Raw genomic sequence first — 24,024 nt, 5'->3', positions numbered from 1 at the left:
ATTTTTCTTCGTAAGTACCTTATTTCAATAACTTTAGAAGTAGCACGATTTAATCAACATTTATTAGCAAGATATAATTTTCAGTTCTCTAAGTGAAATAACAAAATTAAAATCACCTCAAATCCATTTTGGAAAGAGATGAAGTATTAACAATGTTGTGCCATTTATGCCCCCATCTTCTGCTTAGATTTACTAAGTAACAACCAGATAATCAAGATATGATCCCATAAAAAGATAGAGGGAACAGTCATCTATAGAGTACCACTGGAGAAACCTAGGAAGCTACTTAACTCATCAAACCACAATCTCTCCCACTACCCAATGGCTCTTACTTCATCAGTCCTTCATTGTCCAGGGTTATTAAGGAAGACTCCTTTGTTAAGTACAAACAGTAACTAAACAACCCTCTTCTTTATTCATTTACCATGAGCAGAACATAAAATATGTGGGCCAGTGAGATAATAGGTTGAGATTCAGTGGAAGGAGGTTAGAAAAAGGTCTGGAGAGATGGAGAGAAAAAGACATTTTCACGTATAAGTAAGAAGTGTTAAACTAGATTTCCTTTGTTCCTTTCCGACTCTGAAATTCGATCATTCATTTTTCTTAAATCAACACTACAAATAATTAACAAGGAAGAAATTTTTATAACATACATGATGATGTTTTAGAATCCTTAAAATATACTGAATGTTTAATAAAGAAAAGACCATGCCAATGTTAAAAATGAGCAAATACATGACAAGTCAACTTATAAAACATACAAATAATTAGAAATAAATGAAAATATCATAACTAGTCATAAACGAAATACAATAAAGTTATATATGTCAATGATACCTGAAAAAACTGGAAAAAGAAGAAATGCAAATTAAAACAACAATTAAATACTATTTTGGCAAATACTTTAAAAACTAAGGACTAGAAACCTACAATATCATGGAAAGATGTTTTCAGTATACAATATGGAAAAGTCAGGTTATAAAACAGTACATCAAATATGAAGTCAGATGTGTACAGAAAATGTCTCTAGACTGATATATACCAGAATTTTAGCAGGGATTATTTCTATTACTGATGATTTTCTTCTTCTTATGCTTACCACTTGTGGTGATTTTAAAATATGTTCACAAATCCTTTGACAGTCCTCCCTTCAAAATGTAGACTCTAATCCCTTTCCCCCTGAGTGCAAGTCAACTTCAATGTTTCCTTTCTAATGAGTGAAATGTAGCTGAAGTGATACTATATGACTATAGCTTCCACTTGACTCTTTCTTTAATCACCGGCTCTGGGGGAAGAAGTCTACCATGTCATGAGGATACTCAAAACAGCCAATGGAAAGATCTACATGAGGAAGAACTAAGCCTTCTGACAAAAGTCAGCATCAACTTGTAGCCACATGAGTGAGTTCCCTTGAAAATGGCTTCTCTACCCTCAGTCAAACTTTCAGATGACTGTGCCCTAGTTAACCTTTTGACTATAATATTGTATGAGACCCCCAGGCCAAAAAACACAATGTTAAACTGTTCCCATATTCCTGACCCACAGAGAATGTGAGAATAATACAGTGTTTGTCATTTAATAATAAACAAAAGGTCAGTTTTAATTCCAATCCCAAAGAAAAGCAAAGCCAAAGAATGTTCAAACTACCACACAATTGCACTCATTTCACATGCTAGCAAAATAATGCTCAAAATTCTCCAAGCTAGGCTTCAACAACATATGAACTGAGAACTTCCAGATGTTCAAGCTGGATTTAGAAAAACAGAGGAACCAGAGATCAAATTGCCAACATCTGCTGGATCACAGAAAAAGCAAGAGAATTCGAGAAAAACATCTACTTCTGCTTCACTGACTACGCTAGTCCTTGACTATGTGGATCACAGCAATCTGTGGAAAATTCTTAAAGAGATGGAAATACCAGACCACCTTACCTGCCTCCCGAGAAACCTGTATGCAGGTTAAGAAGGAACAGAACGGAACATGGAATAATAGACTGGTTCGAAATTGGGAAAGGAGTGCATCAAAGCTGTATATTGTCACCCTGCTGATTTAACTTATATGCAGAGTATATCATGAGAAATGCCAGGACGGATGAAGCATAAGCTAGAATCAAGATTGCCAGGAGAAATATCAATAACCTCAGATATGCAGATGACACCACCTTTATGGGAGAAAGCGAAGAGGAACTAAAGAGCCTCTTGATGAAGGTAAAAGAGGAGAGTGAAAAAACTGGCTTAAAACAACATTTAAAAAATGAATATCATAGCATCTGGTCTCATCACTTCACAGCAAATAGATGGGGAAACAATGGAAAGAGTGACAGACTTTATTTTCTTGGGCTCCAAAATCACTGCAGATGGTGACTGCAGTCATGAAAGTGAAAGACATTTGCTCCTTGGAAGAAAAGCTATGACAAACCTATACAGCATATTAAAAAGCAGAGACATTATCTTGCCAACAAAGGTCCATATAGCCAAAGCTATGGTTTTTCCAGTAGTCATGTATGGATGTGAGAGTTGGACCATAAAGAAAGCTGAGCGCTGAAGAACTGATGCTTTTGATGTTGGAGAAGACTCTTTGAGAGTTCCTTGGACTGCAAGAAGATCAAAACAGTCCATCCTAAAGGAAATCAGTCCTGAATATTTATTGGAAGTACTGATGCTGAAGTTGAAACTCCAATATTTTGGCCACCTGATATGAAGAGCTGACTCATTAGAAAAGACCCTGATGCTGGGAAACATTGAAGGCAGGAGGATATGGGGACGACAGAGAATGAGATGGTTGGATGGCATCACAAACTCAATGGACATGAGTTAGAGCAGGCTCCAGGGGATGGTGAAGGACAGGGAAGCCTGGTGTGCTGCAGTCCACAGAGTCATAAAGAGTCAAACACGACTGAAGAGCTGAACAACAACAACAACAAAAACAACATATATGTTTTAGGTAATTTTCTGGTAGTCATGGCTTAGTTGTGTCTGACTCTTGCTATCCCATGGACTATAACTGTCCAGGTTCCTCTGTCCATGGGATTTACCAGGCAAGAATACTGGAGTGGATTGCCATTTCCTTCTCTAAAGAGGTAATCTGCTATATAGCAATAAATAACTACACATCTCTATAGGGTTGTGATTAAAATTATAGACTTTGCCTTATTCATAAAAATTCAAAAATGTAGAAACAACTCAAGTCTATCAATAAGTGGATAAGCATTTATTGGCATAGGTTAACAATTCCAAATCTACCTTCTTTGAATAATAGGCTTGAGCAAATGAGTAAATACAATAAGATTGATGGAAGCTTAGTTTCTTACTACTAGAGAAGGGAGTTACAAATATGTAAAGGAAGACCAGAATGTGGCCTGTGGTGTTGGATTGGAATTGGGGTTACCAGAGTGAATTAATGCTTACTGCTAAGTAAACAGATAAGTAGATGGATCAGCAGATAGGTGGATGGACAGATACATGAATGTTTTAGATACCTACTATGCACAGCGAGTTACCTGAAAACTTAGTAGCTTAAAACAGCAACCATTTCATTATCTCTCACAATGTGTTAATCTCATAGTTCTCTGTTTTGACATCTGAGGTGTTACTGATTTTAGAAAGAGTGCCCCTCAGTGCTAGCCAATTCCACTGATGACTGGCTAGTTCACCTTGGTAGCACCTTATATCTCAAGCTTGACTGAACCCCCTTATTACAGCCCCATCATACGCATGAATAACTCCAAGCTTTGGTTCATGTTGTTATATCTCCACCTAAGTCTACTAGCATACTTCATTTTTATGTTTCTAGATCTTATAGTATCTGTGAGTTTTGATTATGAACACAAACTCATGTGTGCTCAGTCACATCCGACTCTTTTGTAACCCCATGGACTACAGCCTAATAGGCTCTTCCAACCATGGGATTTTCCCAGCAAGAATATTGGAGCAGGTTGCCATTTCCTCCTTCACGGTATCTTCCTGACCCAGGGATCAAACCCACAACTCCTGCATTGGCAGGCGAATTCTTTACGTCTGAGCCATTTGGGAAGGCCATAAATACAAATATTCTATTATATAGTTAGCTACTGAGCTGACTATATACAAATTCCAGGCTAGACCCAAAGAGGGCTTTTTAAACAATGTACTTAAATGAATTTGTCTTTCTACCTAAATGTGGTATTGAAAAGAGAAACTGGTTAGTTGACTTCTGATTTAAAAAAAGCTAACCATATATTTTATAGTTTATATTACTTCACTATTAGCCTTTGTTCTATAGTTTCTAATGTATATGACCACAAGCAGGGAACTTGTGGTCCTTTGTGTTCTCCTTATACAGGATAAACATTAATACGTATTATATCCTTATGGAAGCATTTTCCTTGAAATATTCACATATTCTAGGTTTTCTTATATTTTCTTAATTTATCTCAAAATTTTGTTACTTAAAAACTCTACTATACAATAATAAAATTAAATGTCTACAATAAAAGTACAACTCTATATGCCAATTATATAATATGGTATGTTTATTAAAACACTATTAACTATAAAACAAAATTCAACCATTAAAAGGCAGATGATGTTAAACACCAGAAAAAGAGATTTAGTTACTGAAGTAACAAAAGAACATCTTATAAAGTAATCTCACTGTAAGGCAGCCCCATTGTATAGGAGCTAAAGACTACACACTGTATAGGCATTTTCACAAGATACCACTTTCCTAGGGCTTCCCTGGTGGCTCAGAGGTTAAAGCATCTGCCTCCAATGCAGGAGACCCAGGTTCAATCCCTGGGTCAGGAAGATCCTCTGGAGAAGGAAATGGCAACCCACTCCAGTATTCTTGCCTGGAGAATCCCATGGACGGAGAAGCCTGGTAGGCTACAGCCCACAGGGTCGCAGAAAGTCGGACACGACTGAGCGACTTCACTCACTCACCACTTTCCTATTTTTGAAGGAGGAATTATCATGTCGTTTTAGAAAAATAAATCAATTCAAAATTAGGTGTTTATTGTCTTATTCATTTTTAAAATATTTTATACTGGCCAGTTTCTCCCAATGCACTTTGAAGTTGCCATCACCTATTCCCCAGGCATTTTGTACTTTTCTTATACAAATTGATTTCACTATTAATCTAAGCAAAATTATGTTAAGAAGAGAAATCTTCCACGGAGAAAATAAAAATTATCTACTTTATCCTACTAGTTTTAGAATAGTCTACTGTATAGATTACCATCATTCTCTTCTTAAAAAAATAATAAATAGGTGATTATACCCTTAAAATAAAATATATTTTACTAATATCTATGTTAAGTAATATGTTTTCATACCTATCCTTCCAGAATAATTACATGGGGAAAAAAAATGATTCCTATCACTTTAAAATTCTCTCACATAACTGAAAAAAATTCTTTTTTTTTCTAAAGCAGATAAATAAAAGGCTCTCAAATGACTCAAATTTTACAGTTGGTAATACTAACAGACTCTTTGCCGAAAATACAGATGTGTGAGGAGATCACATTTCCTTAACTGGAGCGAGAAAGCTAGAGACCTGGTATTTGGTCTGGTCACTCAGTCGTGTCTGACTCTTTGTGATCCTGTAGTCTGTAGCCCTCCAGGCTCCACTGTCCATGGTATTTCCCAGACAAGACTAGTGCAGCGGGTTGCTACATCCTTCTCCAGGGGAACTTCCCGTTTCAGGGATCGAACCTGGGTCTCCTGAGTAGCAGTCAGATTCTTTACTGATGGAGCCATGAAGGAAGCCTCAATACTAACAGACTCTTTACAGAAAATATAGATGTGTGAGGAGATCGCATTTCATTAACTGCAGTGAGGAGGCTAAAGTTTGGGACCTGATTTTAGGGAGGTAGATGACATCTTTCTAGGAACACAGAGTCTGCAGTCAGAGAGATTCTGGTATGAATTCCGGTATTCCCACTTCCTAGCAATGTGATCATCCTAAATTCGTCTCTTTAGCAGCAAAATGGGTATAATACTTCCTACACAAAGATGTTGTGAGGATTCAAAATAAAACATGGGAAATACCCAGCATAGTGCCTGGTACACAGAAGTCCAATAAAAGTGCCAGATGAGACATCTGACCTTGAGAAGCCAAATAACCATTCTAAGTTTTAAGTGTTCACCAGCAGGATGAGGAAATAGCATGCTACATGACTTTCTAAGTCCCTCACGAAACTAAAAGACTATATAATTCTCATGGTTAAAAATCAAGAAATATGAATTTGACTTCTTCAAACCATCTGGACATCAGGTGTACCATTAGATTAGGAAAACAATAATTCTTCAAAGTATTTTCAGATTTATATATTTTTTTAATTTAAATTTATTTATTTTGATTGGAGGCAAAATTCACATAATCTCTTTTGGGCTCCAAATAACTCCAATGGCCTCAAATAACCCCATGATATTATTACCCTTCAGTTCAGCTCAGATCAGTCGCTCAGTCATGTCCAACTCTGCGACCCCATGGTCTACAGCATACCAGGCCTCCCTGTCCATCACCAACTGCCGGAGTTTACACAAACTCATGTCCATTGAGTCAGTGATGCCATCCAACAATCTCATCCTCTGCTGTCCCCTTTTCCTCCAGCCTTCAAGCTTTCCCAGCATCAGGGTCTTTTCAAATGAGTCAGTTCTTCGCATCAGGGTGGCCAAAGTACTGGAGTTTCAGCTTCAGCATCAGTGCTTCCAATGAATATTCAGGACTGATTTCTTTAGGATGGACTGGTTGGATTTCCTTGCTGTCCAAGGGACTCTCAAGAGTCTTCTCCAACACCACAGGTCAAAAGCATCGATTCTTTGGCGCTCAGCTTTCTTTATAGTCCAACTCTCATATCCTTCATAACTATTAGAGAAACCATGGCTTTGACTAGATGGGCCTGTGTTGGCAAAGTAATGTCTCTGCTTTTTAATATGCTGTCTAGGTTGGTTCTAACTTTTCTTCCAAGGAATGAACTTTAAAGAAGCCAACTGGTTTGGTCCAGTCACAAAGCTAGTATCAGAGATTTCATTCCTTGTCTGTCAGCATCCAAAGTACATGTTCCTAAATACTATTAGCCTGTAGGTATTAGTGCTCCACGAGAGAAAAATCATATGCTTTGGAGGAAAAGAGACCTAAATTTCCTCCCTAGCTTCACCATAACTTACTATGTGGTGCTTAGTCACTTACTCATGTCCAACTCTTTCTGACCCCATGGACTATAGCCAATGGGATTCTCTAGACAAGAATACTGGAGTGGGCAACCATTCCCTTCTCCAGGGGATCTTCCCAAACCAGGGACTGAACCCATGTCTCCTGCACTGCAGGTAGATTCTTTACTGTCTGAGCCACCAGGGAAGCCCCTACTTGCTGTGTGGTGTTGGACAAATCACCTACTCTCTCTGGGCTATAGTTTCTTCAATAATAAAATAATAATTCACCATGCACGCCACTGAAATTTATTGATATATTTCTTAAGAGATTTTTACCTTAAAGATCTAAGGAAAATTTCTGCTGAGCAGATGATAAAATTCCACCATTTTCCTCAATTCTACCTACTTGCTCCTTCATTACTTCTATATCCTCCTAAGCTAGAAGAAGAGCCAGAAACCTTTATTTGTCCCTGTTTATCTTCTTTTCCAACAAGTGAACCTATGTGTAAAACCTGAAGTCCAAAAAACTATCACTTTGTACTTCTTATATTTGCAATGGGAGATGGAGGGACGAACCTAGTTAATAGTATAACTGATGCCCCTATCTGCAGGTGACAATTGTTACAATGTCCCACTAGGAAAACTAACTTTTACTATGTTCCCTCAAATAAGTAATTGTTAATAGGGGAAAGGACACTTGGCAATAAATGCCATCTAATGATATAAGTTAATACATACAAGTAATTTTAGTGTAGTAGATTAGAGTTTTAAAATCCCATTTTTCAAACTAGTATTTGCAAGAGAGTTTAGTAATTTAAAGAACATTTTCCTTATTACATCAAAGTCCCATAATTTACCTTATAAATAAAATGTTCATAAAAGCCAGAATCTTGATTTATATAATACCAAACTCATGTCCTAACTTTGGCAATTTTACTTGCAGGCATGTTAATTTTTTAACCAATTTAAACCCATTCTTCAAAGTATTTTCCATTTCCTTCTAGAGCTCCAATTTGTTTTTAAAGAAATCATTTCAAAGATATTAACTGAAATAGCAAAGGGACGGCTGCTTCATACGATGGGGCATATTACTGCTTTGCAATATCAAATTCTTCAGCCTCACTCCTTTTCCCTTTTTGGTGCTCTAGTTTGCCACTAAAGTGGCTATTTATTAGTAAGTAAATACAGTGATGGTCATATTATGGATCCTGATATGCCCTCAGGTCCTTTTACTGGGAAATAAAGAGTATTTACCCATATATACTTAATGTATATGTTAATGTCTGCACTTGCTTTAACTTTCCCTAAATCCCCAAATCAAGATTTGTTAACTGGAAATTTTCACACCAATGCACTTTTTTGTTGTTCATTTTAAACTACAGAGGTTTTCATATCTGTCAAGAACCTTAGGAGACAAAAATAGAACCTTAAGTTGGAAAAAAATAATATGTTCTAACCATATCACAGAATATAATCTTATATTAACCTTAAAATGTTAACCTTATATTAATCTTACATATGTACCATCATTTTACCAAGAATTATGTCAACAATTTATATAAAATAATGGATTTAAATTGCGTACAAAACATATAGGCTCAAATGTTTTTTGCATTATTTCTTTAAGGTATATAAGTATTTTTTTAATTATCAAAAAATAATACAAGAGTAAAATTAATATCATCTATGGTCATGTCACCTTTTATATCATCCTCTTTAAAATCTTGAAACTTAAGTCCTAACCATATAGTTTGAATGAGAAAAATCATGTTTTTAAAAAAAGGATTTTCTGGTCCTGGTTTCCCAGGATCATAAAACTCAGACTGTCATTCCCAAATTTATCTTGTCTCACTTGTTTCTTAACTGCTGGTTCATAAATACCTTTGTTCACTCTTAAAGATACATTTTGTTCTGCAGATTCATTGCTATGAGAAATATGTTCCAATTTCTATATTTATATTTTATTAGAATTTTAAATTTGACTTCTAACCTTATATAAACACTAGTTTTTAAAATTTACAAAGCCTTTAAAACTCTACTAACAATTTATCTTTCAACATTATTTGTTCAATTTTTCTGTAGCATTAATTGTATTTGGAAGATATAAACACCCAGAGTACAGATATATGTCAATACATATATTAGGGTCAGAACTGATTTCCTATCATTGAACCTGCTAGGCAAAAAAAAAGTAACAGTATGCAATTGTACTCATGCTGTGCAAACCTCCATGCTAATATGCATATTAAAATTCTAACACATTGAGGTTTTCCATGCTTATTTATACTATGCATACAATCTATTCTATACTTATTCAAAAAATGTTACATGCAGGTGAAAATTTTTAAAGCCATCAACAACAAAAATGGCTATGAGCTTGCCTTGTATTAGAATCTCTTTTGTCTGTCAATCAACAATAAAGTATTATTCTACCATCACAAAAGGAAAACCTTTGGAGGCAGTAGAGGACTATGGGTTGCACAAATGTGCAGTTGCTAAGAAGCAAATATGCCTCTCTTCTAATCAAATAGCCCAGCTCAGCAATGCCGCTGGCTTGGGGCAAGAAGCAAATTCCACCAGCCACAAACTTAGAAACAGTCTTGAATTATTTGTTGCTGACCGCTGGCTGAACCCTTCCTGATGAGCACCATCACCATTAGCCACTACTCAGTGTATTCCATCAACCAATGGCAATAGCAGCATGCTACAGCTCAGGCTACAAGAAATTGATCAAACAGGGTAATGAGACTATTTCTTCACGGAGGTTATTTTAAATGAATATAAATATTTTCTTTCTACATAATTTGCCACAGAAAGGTCACTGAACTCCCTGTGATTCCAAAGAAAAATGCTTTACTGTCCCCTTTACATATTTGAGTTAAGATAAAGCCAACAAACAATTCAGGGGATTTTTTGATATGAGGGGCAAATTCTAATGAGCTGACATTTGTGACAACAGATTAGCTGTAATATTTTAGCTTCACATTACATTATAGCTAAAAACTGATCAAATATATAAAGATAAAATTGATCATGATTTAACAATTAAAAACATTTATAAGAGTACGTTTTTGTTTGAAGAAAGACAATTAATCTCTAATGTAGGTGATTGTGAGAACATGAATCATATATATGTCTTCTTAGCTGAAGTTATTAAAATTTGATATAATTGTTGTAAATAATTCAGTGAAGAATTCATTTTTCTATAGCCCACCTCCTCCTTCTAGACGGTAGAATAAGATGCATGTTAACTATCCCAGTTAGCACATGAATCATTTCACTGACATCTGATTAAGCTCTTTTTACAGAGTGACATTTATTGCTCTTTTTCTCTATATACTTTAAACTAAAACAATTATAAACAACTGGATTTAATATTACATGACCAAATTACAGCAATTTAGCTGTATAGTTTCTCTAACATAAAATGAAAATGTTCTGCAAAGTCCAGCTTTCAGTTAGTAGACTTCCACCTATGTTGGTATTATAATAATCCCAGCTGAATCACTATTTAAGAACTTTATAAACACCAACATACCATCAACAGTAAGAATGTGAAGTAAATACTTCTAACATATGAGCAATCTGAAATTATTGTAACCAATAGAGATTACATAATATCTAATTACAAGTTTAAACTCAGTAGAAACATTTTTATATGAATGGACACCTCTAAAAACTCTCTAAAACATATCTTATGCCATTAAAAATGAATGCAATCTAATACAATACAGTAAATACTTGTCAAAACGAACTACTTTATATGCAGATTCTTTAAGAGTTTCAGCAATAATTTTTGTTTATGATCTTTACATCAGAAACAAATAGGTCAGATAATTCTTTGCCTTCATCAAAAATGTTTAGTTTACTATGTAATATGAAAAAACTGTTTCAGTGTATGGAAATGTGTGCTTAGGCAATTTTTTTTTAATTATTGAAACTCAAATGTGCTTTTCAATATTATTTTAAAAAATCATTTATGGATGTTATTAGAGATGAGAATAAAACTACCTCATCTACCAAAATATACAAAATCTACATAAATGGCCATTTTTTAAAAAGAGGATAAAGCATCGCTGGATGGAGTAAAACTATCTCATCTACCAAAATATACACAAAATATACAAAATGTACATAAACGGCCATTTTTTAAAAAGAGGATAAAGCATCACTGTATGTTAGAAGGTTATTTATGCCATTGATAGGGATTTCTAAATATTCCTTATTAGGAAATGATGGCAATTATAACAGGATTTTCAATACACATTAAAGTAATTTTTAACCAGAGATACAAGGCTTTGAATGAAACAGAAAGCCTCCACAATTAAGTTTAAATTAATCTCTCTTGAAAGGGAGGGCCACGGAAGAACTAGATAGAATACAATACAGACAGGAGAGGCTCAAGGCTTACACATAATATTTGCTTAGGTGCATTCTCTTCTCAATAAAATTTTTCCATGCTCTAAGAAATGGCTAAAGAAGATTCTCTAAATAAAAATCAATAATTAGTTAAAAGAAAATTAGGATCAAATAGCATGAAACACCCTATCAGCTGTCTAGCAATATGACAAATTCAGCAGCAACCACAAAGAACCAATATAACTTCTGGTGCCAAGGAGCCAGATGGTACTGCTGGAAAAAATTAAGTCTACAGATTGGCAGCTCGACCCTGTGATTATTGCCCAAGGGAGGACAAAGTGGAAGAAGAGCGGGAGGTTCAGTATGATGGGGATAAATCAATTACCACTAACTCACCACATCCTTCCTATCATACCCTAACAACAGATTCTAAATACCAAACCGGTGAACTGTTCAAAAGTTTAGAGAGTCTCAACCTTAGTTGGGAATGATAAACTAATTTATAGTAAAAAGTAAAGCATAATCTCAGATTTTCATCATAGACCCTAGAAAAGTACACCAATAACCTAATCCACAGACAACACACACTAAAGTATTTTAGTTATAGCTTTGTTGTGAAAAATAAGGTTATTTTTTCTATATTTTTATTTTGTGTTACATTTACTGATGACATTTGTTAAAATTCTGTATGTTTTTCCAAAAACAGAATTACGGATATTGGTGACATATGATTGTCTCATGACTAAATAACTGACCTACGTTTTTTGTAAAAAATTATTTATTTTTCATACACACCCAAAAAAAGTACTTCCCACTTTGTGATATTTAAAGAATGCTAAAGAAACAGTAACATCTCAAGACACGTTCAAAGTCAAATCACGACAGGGAAAAGATAATGTACATTGTCAATTTATGTAATTACTCAGTTAACTCATACTTTCAAAATGTAAGACAGTTATACACTCAGTAACGTCTGGCAAAGCTTATGCTGAGGGAGCTTTTTTGCTTTTTTATTACTATCTTTCCTTGGCCTTTCATCACCTAATATATACAGCTGCTTTGTATTACTCCAGCCTGAGTAAGTAAAAAAAAAAATAGGTAAGAAAACTAAGAATATTAAAACAGTAAAAATAAAAAATTGAGTTTGCTATTTTTAAATCCTAAGAATATACAATTTTATAATATAAATATGTGTTGATTCATTTAATATATGTTAGCAATGGCATAGATAGATGGTCTTTGGATTTAGTCTCAAAACCCAATCAATGACAGATCAATTAGATTTCATTAATAAATAAATTTGAAAAAGCAAAAAACGCTTTTTAGTTAGTTTGTAAGTATAAAAGCAAGGACTGAATTTACACAGCTTCTAGAAAAGGATAAGTCAAATCACCCCCCAGTACATACTAATTTGATCAATGTTCACTGAAACCTTTTCTAGTACATTTTCTAGCATATTGCAGAAGGATAGGGAATGACTTGCTAACATGAGTTGCCCAATGCACTATCTGAATCCCTGTTGTGGGCACTGACAGCCACAGTGATAGAAAAATTAATCTCAAAGGACATGACCTACCTAAACTATGCCTAATTGACATTTCCTATCTAACTAAACTTGTGTATATATACATCCAATAGCTTGTTTGAAATATTGTTATAAAACTTAAACTGGACATCACCATTTCAACTTCTAAGGATACATTCCATTGATATAATTTGGGGATAAATAGCTGTTCAACCTTCATATTTCTGTACTAAATAACAGACTAGCAATGTTTATATAGCCTCAGAGGAATACAGCTAGTTCACAGAAGTGTCTGCACTTACACAGGTCAATGGGTTCCTATATCTTTAAAGATTCATAAAAATACAATAAAATGCATTTCAAACTTAGAAAAAAATGTCAATAGAAAAAATAGTTCATGATGAGAGACATCATATAAAAGCTCAGTGGATAGCAAGAGCAAGAAATTTATTACAAAAATTTTTTAAACTAAAGAAGTTACTAGTAAATAAAACCCAAATATTTTACATGTAATAGAAATAATAACTTTTATTTCATATATTTTTTTATCACCCAAAGGATAACTTTACAAATATCAGTATCAGTTCCAGTTGATACAGTTCAAGACAACAATATTTCAACTTTAATTGTATTTAATTATGAAATGTAGCTATACGATACAGGTTTTTTTTTAATATCTAATAAGCTGATTTTAAAAATAGAGAACAACTGTCACAAAAATATTATTTATCCACTTACAAAATAGGATCCAGTAACAGGTATTCTTAAAAGTTACCTCCTAGTACATTTAAAATGAAATTTTAATTATAAAATTGGTCTTAGTTTTACTTTGTAGTAACCATGTATCTATGTTTTTTGGTCATCAAGTATGCAAATATCAAGCCAAAGAAGGAGCCATTTGGAATGTCAAAAGAATCCACAGTTTGACTGTACTGGCATCTGTCTGACAAAATAATCCAGTTAATGGTTCTCAAGGTCAAGGTTTATTTTGATCAAATTGATATGCTGTTTCATTACTTTCCTATTGTCTGAAAATAGGAAGCTAAATGCAATTTCACTCAAATAAAAAAGAAATGGATCACTGAAATTTAACATAGGTTGTAACAAGTGACATTAAAGTGCCTGCCACATTTATTTTTAAAAGTTGAATACTAAATTATTAAGACAACCTTAGAGTTATCTATTCATTTTTAGCTATTGAACAATACAACATGATTAATGAAATATCATCTAACATAATTAAACTATCAAATTTTAATTCAAACATGAGTTAAAATTCCAGAGAATTTCACAATATATACAAACATCAAGTCATTAAGTTGAACTCCTGAAACTACTATGATGTTGTGTGCCAGTTACACCTCAATTAAGAAAACTTCCAGAGAAATTAGAAAAGAAACATGCATCTCAATGTTCATAGCAGCACTATTTAATACAATAACCAAGACATGGAAGCAAACTAACAGTCCATCAACCGATGAATGGATAAAGATGTGGTGGGTGGGTATGTGTGTGCATATATATATATACACACACATATACAATATTCAGTTCAGTTCAGTCACTCAGTCGTGTCCGACTCTTTGTGACCCCATGAATTGCAGCACACCAGGCCTCCCTGTCCATCACCAACTCCTGGAGTTCATCAAACTCACGTCCATTGAGTTGGTGATGCCATCCAGCCATCTCATCCTCGGTCGTCCCCTTCTCCTCCTGCCCCCAATCCCTTCCAGCATCAGAGTCTTTTCCAATGAGTCAACTCTTCGCATGAGGTGGCCAAAGTACTGGAGTTTCAGCTTTAGCATCATTCCTTCCAAAGAATGCCCAGACTGATCTCCTTTAGAATGGACTGGTTGGATCTCCTTGCAGTCCAATATTACTCAGCCATAAAAAAATGAAATAATGCCATCTGAAGCAACATAAATGAACCTAGAGATTATCAAGATTATCATACTATGTGAAGTAAGTCAGAGAGACAGAAAGACAAATATCATATGAAATCATTTATACGTGTAATCTAAAAAATAATAAAAACAAACTCATTTACAAAACAGACTCAAAGACAAAGAAAATCTTATGATTACCAAAGGCGAAAGGAAAGGAGGGTTAAATTAGGACTATGGGATTTTCAGATACAAACTACTATTAGGTGTAATAGATAAACAACAAGGTCTTACTGTATAGCACAGGGAACTATATCAGTATCTTATAATAAACTATAATGGAAAAGAAAATTCCCAGAGAAAATACATACTAAAACAAAGTTATTCATCTAATCACTTGGTCATCTTGTGCATTACAGTAGCCAAGAGCTAACAATGGCAATCTGAAGCTCCAATACTTTGGCCACCTGATGCGAAGAGCTGATTCATTAGAAAAGACCCTGAAGCTGGAAAGACTGAGGGCAAGAGGACAAGGGGGCAACAGAGGATGAGATGGATGGATGTCATCATTGACTCAATGGACATGAGTCTGAGCAAACTCTAGGAGATAGTGAAGGACAGGGAAGCCTGGTGCTGCAGTGAATGGAGTAGCAAGAGTTGGACATGACTGAGCAACTGAACAACAGCAACAGTGGGAAAGTCCTATGTTCCAGGTACTTATCCTTACAGCAACCCTATGGGATACTACAACTGTCCCTATTTTTATAAACCAAGAAACCAAGGCTTAGAGCAAAAATAATTTTTCTAAAGTCAAAATGTCAAACTAGGATTGAACCCAAATACATGTGATACTATAGTCAGTGCACTTCACTACAATTTTGATCCTTGATACGATGAAGTACAAATTTTATCCTCTTTAAAGCCCTTCAAAATTCTGTTTTCTAATACAAGAAATATATCTCATCTACCTTGAATAATACTTAACATTGTTTAGGCTGCCAAGGCAAAACACAGTTAAAAAATATGGTTCCTTAATTACAAGCAGAAATATAATTAGACAATAAAAATAAAAAGAAAAGAAAAGCCTAAGAACATATCAGGATTCAAATGAATGGCAAAGAAAAACTCAAGAAAAATGTATCCTCATATCTATATAACCACATGAAGGAATGAAAGTAATTAATGACTTCTAACATTCTGTAAATTAAGATCGTATGTTTAGAAGCAAAAAGCAACAATTTTTCTGGTTTACAGGGGAGGAAACTTGGGGCAGATGACTCTATTCTGAACCTCCTAATCTATCTCTTTCTACAATCTCAGGCAAGTCTTATCTTTCTCATGACATTCAACATGTTTAGGCAAATAAATCAATGAGTCTCCATATCTCTATCCCATATCTCAAACTCTCTCTTACATTTCTTTGAATAAATTTCTCAATACTCCTTCAAGTTTAACAGACTTCATCTTTATAGACGGCATTATTATATGGCCTTGAGAAAAGACTGTAAATGTCAGGATTCACCTCAGGTCTAACAATGAAATCCACTGTTGGTTCTTCCCCATATTGCCTCTGAGTACTTTCTCTCCCTTGTCCCTTGCCTCCACCATCAAAGTGACCAACAAGCCTCTAGTCAGGTCCTTCCCAGGCATGTACTCCTCAAAAGGGTAGACACTCTTGTCCCTCTTCCACTTCCCGCCCCGCCCCTCACAACAAGCCAAATTTTTATTTGTCTTCTGATACGTTATTTACAGGCTTCCCTGGTGGGTCAGACACCTTCCTGGTGGCTCAGATGGTAAAGCGTCTGCCTGGAATGCGGGAGACCCGGGTTCGATCCCTGGGTTGGGAAGATCTCCTGGAGAAGAAAACGGCAACCCACTCCAGTACTCTTGCCTGGAGAATCCCACGGACGGAGGAGCCTGGTAGGCTACACCCCATGGGGTCACAAAGAGTCAGACACGACTGAGTGACTTCACTTTCACTTTCACTGGTGGGTCAGTGGTAAAGAATCCACGTGCCAAGTAGGGGACACTGGTTCGATCCCTGGGTCAGGAAGATCCCCTAGAGAAGGGAATGGCTACTCAATCCAATATGCTTGCCTGAAGAATTCCATAGACAGAGGAACCTGACGGGCTACAGTCCATGGGGTCACGAAGAGTCAGATACGACTGAATGACAAACATTTTCACTTTCAAAGTACTGATATGGAGAGACTTCCTGGATATATTAAATTTTAAAAGGAATATACAGCATCTGCTTGCAACGGAGGAGACCTGTGTTTAATCCCTGGATGGGAAAGATCCCCTGGAGAAGGGAAAATGGCTACCCACTCCAGTATTCTTGCCTGGAGAATTCCATGGACAGAGGAGCTGGGTGGACTACAGTCTGCGGCGCTGCAAACGGTTGGATACAATTGAGCAACTAAACAACAACAACAATCCATTATCTACTTTCTTTATCCATTAATGCCGTTGTTAAATATGACAACTGGTGGCTCAAAGAGGCAGTAAGTTGGTCCTCAACTACCCAATTGTCTTTGTATTAGGATATAACTAGAATTATTTTCAGAGGGAAACTCGAGTAAACTCGAGTCATGAAACCCTTAGCCTACTTTCATGTGTAGGTGTACTGATCTTCTACGTAAGTACACAATCCACAGGGATGGCAAACCTTTTCAGTAAACATTCTGGGCTTTGTGAGATATACAGTCTCTGTTTTAACTACTTACTGCTGCTACTGAAGCAAAGAATGGCCATAGACAATAAGTAAACAAATGGGTGTGACTGCATTTCAACAAAAAATTATTTATAAAAATAGTAGTTGGCCAGTTTTGGCATATGAGCCATAGATCACCAATCCCTAATCTAGGCCTGCTAGAATAGCACTCCTTCATTCCTTTACCCACCCCCACTTCCCTTGACCAGATCAAAGTGATTATTCAGAGAAAGCACATGACCTAAGCCAAGAACTTGTGCTACAACTATAGAGAGATCTCTCCACTGGGGTTGTTAAGCTGGTAGAAAATATCTAAGCAGCTGCTAGTGGCTGGGAGCCATCTAAGGAAGCCAAAGTAAGGAAAGCAGGATACTCTTGGAATTTGAACACTCACCTAAGTGCTGCTGCTGCTGCTGCTGCTGCTGCGTCACTTCAGTTGTGTCCGACTCTGTGCGACCCCATAGACGGCAGCCCACCAGGCTCTGCTGTCCCTGGGATTCTCCAGGCAAGAACACTGGAGTGGGTTGCCATTTCCTTCTCCAATGCGTGAAAGTGAAGTTGCTCAGTCGTGTCCGACTCTTCTCGACCCCATGGACTGCAGCCCACCAGGCTCCTCTGTCCATGTGATTTTCCAGGCAAGAGTACTGGAGTGGGGTGCCATTGCCTTCTCCCACCTAAGTCCAGGTGAGTACAAAGCAAGACTCCAACTCTGTCCTCCTTCAATAGGCAAACCAATCAATTCCCCTTTCTGCTTTTTGCTTAAACTAGTCTCAACTGGGTTTCTTTTTTGTACCATGCACTGAAAGAGTCCTAGCTAATACATCCCTTTACCAGGTTGTTTCACAAATCTGAAATGCTATTCCCTCTGTGTTGCACATATCAGAAGCCTTCATATTCTCCCAGACCTGGCTCAGATGCCACCTCCACTATCAAGATTATCTTCATTCCAACCATATTTATCATCCTCTTTCTCCCTGTATATGTCCTGTAGTAGTGATTATACCAATCTTCCTTGAATCAAAATTGTATTTACATCTCTTTCCTCTGCTAATTTGAAAAGCAGTGAACATGTCTTAATAATCCCCCAGTCTAACAAAATAAACGGTAAAATCTGTTGAATTAAACTTTTGTTCCATGTAGCACTCTACCTAAAATATACAACATTGTTACCCTCTTTCACTACCTGTATTTTAAAAAATCAATTTTTCATTTCTTAAAAGACACATTTTATTTTACAAAGAAGTCTTACTGTAAGCATATTAGAGGTTTATAGCATACATTTATCCCATGACAAAGGTCCCAGGATACCAATATCAAAACAAGTCCTAGTCAATGAAAGAAATATATGTGTATTTCTTTTTCCCTATGGTAAGACATTTTACTATTTTTTCTGATATTATATATTATTTTTTATTAACTTTCTTTGATGTTAAAAAAAAAAGTGATGGGTATGTTCAAAATAGCATGGCTTACACATAGTATTAGAAAGTGAGAGGAGCTTTTGAGAACATTTAAATAAAATGACACAAGAGCACTTTTCTGAGAGTCTTTAAATATTACACTATCTTTTTCTGCTTTTTAGGCACGGAAAAGAACTAGATGGCATCCAATCTACATTAACATTTTCTCTAGATAGTCCAAATGAAAAGCTTTGAGGCAGGATCTTCGCTTCATGACAGCCAAACTTGGAGACTGCTCTCAGAACTCTCATATGAAAATATAATTAAATATTTAATTATGACACTGGAGCTTAAAAGTGGATCAAGAAAAATAGAATTACAATCCCTAAAATTTTGCCACAGTGAAAATAGACCTGATATATAAACTAAAACATGACCGTGATGATGGATGAAGATACAGAGAAAGATATGATATAAAACTTTCAAAAAAGTAACTAAAAATCAGAAGGATAGGAAATGAAGAGACTGAGATGGCTGTAATTCTCTAACTCTAGTTCAATGCTTTTAACCGTGATAAAGCATCAGTCTCCCCTCCGCCCATCCCAAATGTTACACCACCACAAATTAACACTTAGGTTAAAAAAAATCTACATACATGTAGGTATATATATATGGAGAAGGAAATGGCAACCCACTCCAGTATTCTTGCCTGGAGAATCCCGTGGACAGGGGAGCCTGGTGGGCTGCTGTCCATAGGGTTGCACAGAGTCAGATGCAACTGAAGCGACTTAGCAGCAGCAGATATATATGTATTTCATACATAATATGAATTACTAGAAAAAATAATGATCACATATTTGGATAATGTGGGAATATCAAAATGCTATAAACATTCCCAAGTGCTTAATCTCTATTTCTGAACTTATATTGTTGCAGACCAGTAAGAAACATATCACAGACTCAGACCAGTCTACAGATTACACATTGAATACCACTGCTTAGATATTAAATAATTCATGTTGTTTCCTTATGTCTCAGTTTCCTTATCTGGCAAGACTACTAAGTTTGGTGACTGACACATTGGGGGGAAAAAAAACACAAACACACACATCCATAAAAAGGAGAAGAAACAAATCAACTTTCTTTTTCGAAACTTAAGAATAGTGACCATTTTTCTGTTTCTTCTGTTTTTTAAAACTTATTTTCTATTGGGATACAGCTGATTGACAAACAATGTTGTGATAGTTTCAGGTGAACAGCAAAGGGACTCCGCCATACATACACATGTATCCATTCTTCCCCAAACAATGTTATGTGGCAGCATGGATGAAACGGGAGTGTGGGTGACCATTTTTCTAAGATTATCACCCCAGTAACCCTTAGATTCTACCACAGTAACTATATACTGACAAAATCTAGCCCCCCAAAAGTCAGAATATCAACAAAATAATCTACTTGGACTATATGTCCCCTGAAATAATCTTCTATTAAAATAAAACTGATGTGAAAGAAGCATCATGTGATTACTCCTTTATATGTGTAAGGCAATAAAACTTACTGCATTTACATTTTAAAAGGCATAGATGATATTGCTAAATGAGGGGAGTGATACCTAACTACACAAAGCAAGAATTCTTTTTTTTAAAGTTATGTTAAAGACTACAGAATTCAAAGTTCACTGAGCTGCAAAAGGCACATGAAGGAAGTTACTTTTTGCCACTTGCACAGTTTTTAAAGTATCCACTAAGCAACAATAACATTAAAGGTAGGCTAGCATATGTCCCTAAATGCAGAGAACAAGAAAAGGAAAGATATACTCATCTGAATGCAGAGTTCCAAAGAACAGCAAGGAGAGATAAGAAAGCCTTCTTCAGCGATCAATGCAAAGCAATAAGAGGAAAACAACAGACTGGGAAAGACTAGAGATCTCTTCAAGAAAATTAGAGCTACCAAGGAACATTTCATGCAAAGATGGACTCGATAAAGGACAGAAAATGTATGGACCTAACAGAAGCTGAAGATATTAAGAAGTGGCAAGAACACATAGAAGAACTGTACAAAAAAGATCTTCATGACCCAGATAATCATGATGGGTGCGATCTCTCACCTAGAGCCAGACATCCTGGAATGTGAAGTCAAGTGGGCCTTAGGAAGCATCACTATGAACAAAGCTAGTGGAGGTGATGGGATTCCAGCTGAGCTATTTCAAATCCTAAAAGATGATGCTGTGCAAGTGCTGCACTCAATATGCCAGCAAATTTGGAAAACTCAGCAGTGGCCACAGGACTGGAAAAGGTCAGTTTTCACTCCAATTCCAAAGAAAGGCAAGGCCAAAGAATGTTAAAACTACTACCCAATTGCACTCATCTCACACACCAGTAAAGTAATGCTCAAAATTCTCCAAGCCAGGCTTCAACAGTACGTGAGCCAAGAACTTCCAGATGTTCAAACTGGATTGAGAAAGGGCAAAGGAACCAGACATCAAATGGCCAACATCCATTGGATCATCGAAAAAGCAAGAGAGTTCCAGAAAAACATGTACTTCTGCTTTATTGACTATGCCAAAGCCTTTGACTGTATGGATCACAACAAACTATGGAAAACTCTTAAAGAGATGGGAATACAAGACCTCCTGACCTGCCTCCTGAGAAATCTGTATGCAGGTCAAGAAGCAATAGTTAGAACCAGACATGGAACAACGGACTGGTTCCAAATTGGGAAAGGAGTACATTCAAAGTTGATCAGACAAGAACCAGAAGTAGTGTGACCAAAGTTATTATGGTAACTGGCATGCGTGTGTTAGTAGCTCAGTTGTGTCTGACTCCTTGCGAGCCCATGGACTGTGGCCCACCAGGCTGCTCTGTACATGCAATTCACTAGGCAAGAACACTGGAGTGGATTGCCACTCCCATCTCCAGGGGATCTACCTGACTCAGGGATTGAACCTGGGTCTCCTGCATTGCAGACAGATTCTTTACCATCTGAGCCACCAGGGAAGAAAAAATACTAGTAAGTGGCTGCCTCTGGGGTTTGGGCAGGGTAGAAAAGGAGACTTTTACCTTTTATTGTATACCCTTCTAATCACTTTTATTTTTAACCAAATGTGTATCTCTTGTAAGTAGAAAAAAACTAGTCCAATTTTTTAAGTAGCATAGCATAAAAGGATCAAAGGAGCTGAAGTTGCCATTTCTAAGCTGGATATGACAGTTAAGAGACATAAAACTTTTTGAGTCTCAGTTTCCACAACAGCAAAATAGAGAAAATGTCTCCCATATGAGGCAGTTCTGAGTCAACTAAAGGAAATAATGTACACGAAGGAATCGGTTCAGCACCAGACTTCAGTTCAGTTCAGCTGCTCAGTCGTGTCTGACTCTTTGCAACCCCATGGACTGTAGCACTCCAGGCCTCCCTGTCCATTACCACTCCCAGAGTTTACTCAAACTCATGTCCATTGAGTTGGTGATGCCATCCAACCATCTCATCCTCTGTCATCCCCTTCTCCTCCCATCTTCAATCTTTCCCAGCCAGATTTATTTCTCAATAAATATTAATTAAAAGATCTTCCTGACCCAGGGATCAAACCCAGATCTCCTGCACTGCAGGCAGATTCTTTACCATCTGAGCCACCAGGGACACCCACGACTAATACACAAAGATGGTTTAATCCCTTTTCCTTCCAAAAGATGCTACCCCAACCACCAGCACAGTCACCTCTAATGAATCTGTCTCAGAGGAAGGGCGCTCTCTTTGGAATTCTGTGCCAGGCTAGAACGCCTTCCCCTAAAATCAAGTGGGTCAGTCTATGGTCTTAACTTTTGCTTTTCAATGTTGAAACTATTATTAATCCACACTTTGGGACAGGATGCAAACAGGAGACATGACTGAAATCAGGAAGCTGTACATTGCAACTTCCACCAAACAAAGACTGCAGACCAAATTCAAATATATACATATATATATACCAAAAAATATAAGTCTGTTATGTGCCTAAATCTTTTAAGATACAGTATTCTGCAACAGCCAAAAAATATCTTTACCACAGCCGAGTGCTGATATCTAAAGATCTGTGAGGGGGAACTGACCTCCCCTGGGTTAAGCTATTCCTCTATTAACATGCAAACATTCCTAGGGGTAATTTATCAGAGCCTTTTCAATGTACCGAACTGAGAGCTTGATTTGAGAGGGAAACAGATTCAGAAATGGGACAACTACCCACAGATAGTAGTGTTGGGGAGGGGACCTGTACAGTGAGTTCAGGGACCTCAGAAGAGTGCAGGAAGTAAAGAATATTTTTACCTACTTCTAGGGATTGTTTGGTGCCATGCCTACTACTCATCTCCATGTTCAGCCCAAGTACAATGGCTCACCTTTCTTTCCAGACACAAAGGCCAATGTAATCAATGCAATTAGAAAAGAGCTTCTCAAACTTTCATGGTACCTGGGGCTGTTGTTTAAATGCGAATTCAGATTCAGCAGGTATTGGTGGGGACAGAGGTTGAGCGTTTCTAACAAGCTCCCAGGTGACACTATTGCAGTTGGTCTGCAGTCCGTTGTTTGGGTAGGGAGAGGTTAAGAGAAACCCCTTCTTTTCAATGCAAGGTCTATTAACACTAACCCTGGCTCTTATCAACACCCTGTGAACCAAGGGCAACAATATTTTAGTAGGAGAAGAGGCAAAATATAGTGGTTTTGAGAGTAGAGCCTGGTTCTTCGAGTCAGACATGAATTCAAATTTCAGTTCTGCCACTTATGTGACCTTCACTTAATCTATCCCTGAGTTTGCTCCATGGTCAAACAGTGATAATATCTACCTCACAGAGACACTGTCATGGTTAAAAATAATGTTAACAGCTTACAGAAAAACCCAAATGAACTTTTTGGCCAATCCAATAGCAAAGCATTTAGCCTGCTACCTCCATGAGATGGTCTCTTTGCCTTAATTCATCCAACAATTAACTTCCAGGACAATCTCCCTCAAATATGCATTCATTACATCAGTCTATTGCTTCAG

The 24,024-nt window shown here is 36.6% G+C and overlaps 1 protein-coding gene and 1 non-coding gene across 2 annotated transcripts in view; one reads left to right on the top strand and one right to left on the bottom strand.

Annotated features, from left to right (window-relative positions):
• Nucleotides 1-24,024, bottom strand: part of SKAP2 (src kinase associated phosphoprotein 2) — a 168,638-nt gene that overhangs the window by 114,873 nt on the left and 29,741 nt on the right. The gene's annotated exons all lie outside the window — the stretch shown is intronic.
• On the top strand, nt 4,713-4,785 carry TRNAW-CCA (transfer RNA tryptophan (anticodon CCA)). Its single transcript has one exon. It is a non-coding gene; the product is annotated as a tRNA-Trp (tRNA).

The sequence above is a fragment of the Ovis canadensis genome, chromosome 4 (genome assembly GCF_042477335.2).
Source record: "Ovis canadensis isolate MfBH-ARS-UI-01 breed Bighorn chromosome 4, ARS-UI_OviCan_v2, whole genome shotgun sequence".
NCBI classification, from domain to species: Eukaryota; Metazoa; Chordata; class Mammalia; order Artiodactyla; family Bovidae; genus Ovis; species Ovis canadensis.
Note: the sequence above shows the minus strand (reverse complement) of the source record. Positions and strands in the feature narration are given on the sequence as shown.